Here is a 6525-nt window from a genome sequence, read left to right on the forward strand (position 1 = left end):
AAAATTTTTTTGCTTGTTTTCCAAAATTTCAGCATTTGATGATTTAAATGCAGTCAAGTGCACAATTTAAAAATAGGACTTGGAGGTAGTGGGTTAAATGACAGTCTGGCCATCTTGTCTCCCTCAGGACATCGGGGGGCCCACTACAGTCTTGGCATAATTGGGACACGATTTAAAACCTCATAAGGTTATGGGGCACCTGGGTGGCTCAGTTGGTTAAGCGCCCGACTCTTGGTTTCCACTCAGGGCATGATCTCGGGGTTGTGAGATTGAGCCTCCCCCACCCCCTTTGCCCCCAGGCTCTGTGTGGAGTCTGTCTGAGATTTTTTCCCCCTTCCCTCTCCCTCCCCCTCTGCTTCTCCTCCCCACTCTTGAGCATGTATTTTCTCTCTCTGAAATAAATAAACAAAATCTTTAAAACCTCATGAGCTTCTGTCACTGCTCAACCTCTCTGCACTCTGTCATACTGTTACGAACCCACTCAGGATTTTACAGGGCTGTTTTTCTTTCAAAGGTTTGGTACAGTCAACATGCTGCTTATATCAGAACTTAAGTTCCTTCAGTTATTCGGTCCTCTCTAGCTCAACAGTGCGAGGAAAATTACACAGCAGAGGTCAAACCCACTTGGAGAAAGAGAACTAAATGTGTATGTATGTGAGTTTGTAATAACCAGCTTTGATGAATTTATGCTTGCTAAGAAGCCGGGGGGTGGGCAGTGGAAAACTACCATCATCTAAAAAGTGGAAAGTGGTTTTCTTCCCCTTGCAGTGCTGCTGCCAGTCAATCAATCGCTAACCTCCCCAACACCTCTAAGCGCCCAGACCAGACACCTGGGCAGCATCATTGCCTTCGCTGTCTCCTCTTCCTCCAGCATGTGTGTTAGTCAGGACTCTCCCGAGAAACAAAACCAACTGGAGAAACAGATACATATGAGAATGAAGCCATTGGTCTAGTATAACTCTGCCGGCATAACTCTTCTTTGCTCGAAAGAAACAACTGGAGAAGGATGCAATTTTATTTATCAAATGAGTCACTGTTCATTAAAAAAGTAAAGACATTGAAAAATAGCCTCCCTTGCAAGTGTGTCTCTATATAACTCCCCAGGCTCACTGTTCGAGGTTATTCGGTGCTATTTTAAAATGCACAGGAGAATTGGAATAGAATCCACTTGACCTTAGAAATCCAGGTGTCACCTTGGTTTTGTCTCTCACACCTTTGCATTTCCCAGATTTCCTTTTTGGATCTCTTAGGTCAAAGGAAGGTTAAATGAATTAATTAAATATAAGACCATTAGAAGCCCTTGGAGCATGTCTGGCACATGGTAGGTACACAATATTAAGGCTTCTCCTACCTTACCTTTTTAAAACTACTGGAATAATTCCATTAGGTAACTAGTAGCAAGATCCTCTCTTTATAGACAAGAAGACCAAGGCTCAGGAAGAGCAAGTGAGTTCCCACTAGCACGCGGGTGGTAAATGAAAGAGGCAGTGATCAAACCCAGGTAGCCTGACCCCGAAGTCCACACTCACCAACATCAGGTTCTACCTCCCTGGGCTCAGTAACCTTTGATGTAAGAGGCAGAAGGCACTTAGCCTACTCAGAGGCTCTAAGTAGCTGTTGTATGGACTTTGATTAATACAAATAGATGAAATTGTTACTTGAACAATGCAACTTGTTGGCTGGGTGTGCTTGTCTAAAGCATGACTTTATTGTATGCTATCTTTGTGTCTGTGTCTATGTTCTCTCTTGCTGGTATAAAGGTCAGGAAACTCAACCTGACTTCCACTGCTAGTAATACCAATAAGGTCCTTCAGATTAACCCTTTCATACCATGGAATAGCAAACAGCAAGAAAATGAACAAACTCAAGCATTCACAGCAGTATTGATGAATTGCTCCAACACAGACTAAGTAGCAGGAGCCAGGCACAAAGTAATACACACCGTCTGGTTCTGTTGATTTAAAAACAAAACTAAACTAGTGTGTTTAGGGATGCATGTTTTGATGGCAAACAGGGAAGTAAAGCAAGAGCATGAGTACCAAAAATTCATAGCTGTGAGTCTCTTCAGGGAAGAGAAAGGATGTTGTTGTTGGAAATGGGCAGGGGGGCTTCTGGAGGCGATTTTCTATTTCTTGATCTGGGTGGCCATTACACAGCTGTTTGTTTTATAACAGTTTACAAAGCTGACATTTAATTTTTCTCTATGTGTGTGATACTTAACAATAAGAATGTTTGGAAAGCTGGGGCGCCTGGGTGGCTCAGTGGGTTAAGCCTCTGCCTTCGGCTCAGGTCATGGTCTCAGGGTCCTGGGATTGAGCCCCGCATTCCCCTCTTTTCTGCCTGCTTCTCTGCCTGCTTGTGATCTCTTTCTCTCTGTCAAATAAATTTAAAAAATTAAATCTTTAAAAAAAAAAAAAGAAAGTTCGGAAAGCAAAGGCGGGAAACCGTTAGAGGTAGAAAGCAGTGAAGAATTGTGCAATAGTGATGACATCATTGCTCTGCAGTGATGAATAATTTGAAAGTCTAAATTAGGGTTTCTCAGTTGTGGTTGGGTGAGAGGACCTCCTACAGCATAAGCACCCAGAGGAACTTTTAAAGATACAAGTTCTCATCATTCCTCTGTCCTTCGATTCTCCTTCATTCACGTGGCATTACCTGTTGCACACCTGCTACGTGTCAGGCTCTGTAGGTCTTGAAGGTTCTGCAGGGAACAAAAATAACGAATCTCTCCCTTGATGGCACTTACAGTCCAAGGGTTCAGAAGGACCCAAAAATCTGGATTCTCACAGACTCCTGCATGATCCTTCATGTGAAAACAACTGGTCTATGTACTGAATTTTCTTTAAGTCCTTCTGAGCTCAGACTTACAGAAAGACTCATTTGAGTGAAGTTAGAATGTAAAGAAAATTAGCTCCTATCACAGAAAATCTGAAGCATTTTTACATGAATTGAAATTCTTCAGCCAATATGGGTCAAAGAACATCCTGGCAATTATCATTTATTTTCCAATTGTCCTTCAAGCCTTTAGTTACCATCTCCTTTTGTCATTAATCTTTTGAGTTCTAAAATGATTCCACTCCCACCTACTCTCATCTGGTGTGTATTTTTTCCCCCTTAGCATAAATGGGACGCATTAAGCCAGTGATTCTTTAAAGACATTATAAAGAAACTTCCTTGGCTAATTTTAATTCCTTCTCTATGACAGCTTGGGCAGCTGAAATTTCATTCAGGGGATCCAAGAGCTTCTTGAATACTGAGCAGTACTCCTAATCTCTAACGAAGGAATCTAAATGACATTAAAGCAAATAAAACAACAATAGTATCAACAAAATCTCACAAAGATACAAGGCACTTCATTTAGAAATCTCTCATTTCCTTTAAAGAACACAAACAATAAAAATGGGAGAGCTGAGGGTATTACTCTAAACAAAGTAAGCCAGTCAGAGAAAGACAAATACCATATGATTTCACTCATATGTGGAATTTAAGAAACAAAGCAGAAGAACATAGGGGAAGGGAGGGAAAAATAAAATAAGAGAAAAACAGAGAGGGAGGAAAACCATAAAAGACTCTTTTAACTGCAGGAAACAAACTGAGGGTTGCTGAGGGGAGGTGAGGAGTGGGGTGGGGTAACTGGGTGATGGGCATTGAAGAGGGCATGTGATGGAATGAGCATTGGGTGTTACATGTAACTGAAGAATCACTCAATTCCACCCCTGAGACTAACAATATATTATATGGTAACTAAATTGAACTTAAATAAATTCTTTTTTTAAAAATGGGAAAGCTTAATGTAACCAAGCCCCAACTCCCATTAAAGAGAGAAAGGAACTGACAGAGAAAGGACATGTGATCCTGCATGGGGTCTTCCTGCCAAGATAAATAAAACTTCATTCATTCATTCACTTACTCATTCGTTCATTCATTCATTCATTCATTCAGTGTATCAGTCAGTACTCTTCTGGGCTCTCAGATTACTGCTGTAAATGAAGACTTCTGACTTGATGATGCTTACGTTCTAGTGTGTATGTGTAGAGGGGTAAGAGGTAGGCAGATAATACATAAATTTAAAAGTAGGTTATTCAGGTGATCTTAGCAACAAAAAACATGAGTGGTTGCCTGGGGGCAAGGGTTGTGATGTGGGGGTGGGGAAGTTCCAAATGAGCAAGAGGGAACTTTTTGGAGTGATGGAAATGTTCTATATCTTGATTAAAATGGTGATTACATGGGTGTGTACATTTGTCAAAACTCAAAACTCACTCAGAGTATATAAAAATCTGATATCGGGACACCTGGGTAGCTCAGTCGGTTAAGTATCTGCCTTTACCCAGCTCAGGTCATGATCCCAGGGTCCTGGGATTGAGTCCCACATCAGACCCCTTGCTCAGCAGGGAGTCTGCTTCTCCCTCTGCCTGATGCTCCCCCTGCTTTTTGCTCTCTCTCTCCCTCTCAGACAAATAAACAAAACCTTAAAAAAATTAAAAATAAAAAATAAAAATCTGATATCATGTTGGTGGTCAATGAATATTGGATATATAAATTATAAGTAACTTTTTAAAAAGTAAGTTGTTTAGGGAATTGGGGTATAATAACTGCTGTAGGGGAAAATAAAGCAGGCTGTTGGGGGTGGAAGCTGACCCGTGGAGAGGAGGTTTGAAATTTACAGAAGACAGTTAGAGAAACCCTCAAGGAGAAAGTGGCATGTGAGTAAAAACTTGCAAGAAGTGAGTGAACTGTGATGACATGGAAGGAAGAACATTCCAAACCAGGCGTTTTCAGATGTGCCCATACCACGCAAGCCTCGCAGGCAGAGCATGTACTTGGTGACTTTTCAGAATCAGAGTTATAAAATGGACATACAAATTCCCTCTTACCAGAATAATTTCAAAGTTCAGATGAGATCATGGGTTTAGTCACGGATGTGAAATTTGGGTTGAGGCAATTTCCATCTCAAAATGACCAGACACTTGTTTAGCACTGAATATCTACCAAATTCTGAGGGCCTCACTATAAACCAGCACTGTTTAATGTTAGGGAGGAATTTATAAGAGTCTGACAGAGACCATGGTATGGGGATCATTTTAATAGGTGGCATTTTCTGTAAGAAATGTAGGGTGCTAAAGGAAGCAGGTAGAGTAAATGACACAACCCACATTTTAAGAGTGAAGAAATTGAAACAGAGAGATATTAATGGACACAGCAGGGGTGGTTGGTGTAACTTGTGAACACTGGCTCTCTGGCAACAGATGCTGTGCTCCCATTAATAAGGAATACTAATAAGGAAAATAAGGAGTAAGTCACGAGGATGAAAGGTACAGCATAGGGAAGACAGTGGTGCCGTAATAGCATTTGTGAGGGTGGGTGGAGGCTATACTGGTGGTGAGCACAGCATACTGGATACTTGTCCAATCACTATGCTGTACAGGTAACACTAATGTAACATTATGTATCCACTACATTCCATTTAAAAGAATCCAGAAATACCTCGATATAGTGTTCTCCCAGGTTAGCAATTTGGGTGAGACCTAGGGCCAAGCTCATCGCTCTTCCCTTCTGGTGCCGCCACTCTGCCCATTGCTCCAACACAGTGAGGCTGAGCAGGGAAGAAACAGAGCCAATCCTCCAGCACATGGACCTGAGGGGGGGATGGATAGAGCTGTCAGGATGGGGAGGAAATGATCTCGGGTTTCATTCATCCTTTCATACCTATTTCCCCATCTGATCCTTGAAACAGTTTTGCTAACCCAGCAGAAATTGTGAGTTCCATTTTACATATAAAAAGGAAAAAAGCTTAAAGAATGCAAGCATTTTGCCCAAGGTCATATGGCTAGGAAGTGGGAGAGACTGCCCAGATTTCTATCTCTAACTCCATTATTCTTTCAGCGATCTTATTTAGGTGGGCTCTTGAGGCTGCTGGGGCTTGGTTCTCTAGAAAATAAAATGGGGGAGGAGGGAGGAGGTGAGTGAGCTATGATGTCTGTGTCTTTGGATGCACGCATCTTCACTTTTCTGCCTGCAGACCCCAACATGCTTTTAAAAGCCTAAATAAGAAACTAATGTAGCATTTAAGAGCAGTTTTAGATTTACAGAATTATTGCATACAGTAATACAAGAGTTCTCAAATATCCCAGACTTAATTTCTCCTATTATTAGTCTCATGTTACCTGGTGTTGGGCTGGCAGGAAGGGCTACTAAAGATGGCGAAAGTTCCCGCCACAAGACCTGAGCTCGGACAGGAGAACAAAGGCCCAAGCAGGAATCTGAGACCCCCGCCCCAGGCTCCTGTGGACCAATGGGATCCCGATGAGCGGCGGGATATCCAAATAAAGGAAACTTGCCAAAAGACCCCTGAGCTTTCCCCAAGACCCCTTAAAAGCCCCCTCCTCCCTGCCTTGGGCGCGACTTCCGCCACTCTGCTTTCCAGAGTCGCAGAACCTCGCCCGAGGGTGCCCACCTCCTCCCGGTGCAACTTTCCTGGCTCCCCTTCTCCTGAGCCCTGAAACTTCGCCGGAGAGTGTTTTTAAT

The sequence above is a fragment of the Mustela lutreola genome, chromosome 12 (genome assembly GCF_030435805.1).
Source record: "Mustela lutreola isolate mMusLut2 chromosome 12, mMusLut2.pri, whole genome shotgun sequence".
NCBI classification, from domain to species: Eukaryota; Metazoa; Chordata; class Mammalia; order Carnivora; family Mustelidae; genus Mustela; species Mustela lutreola.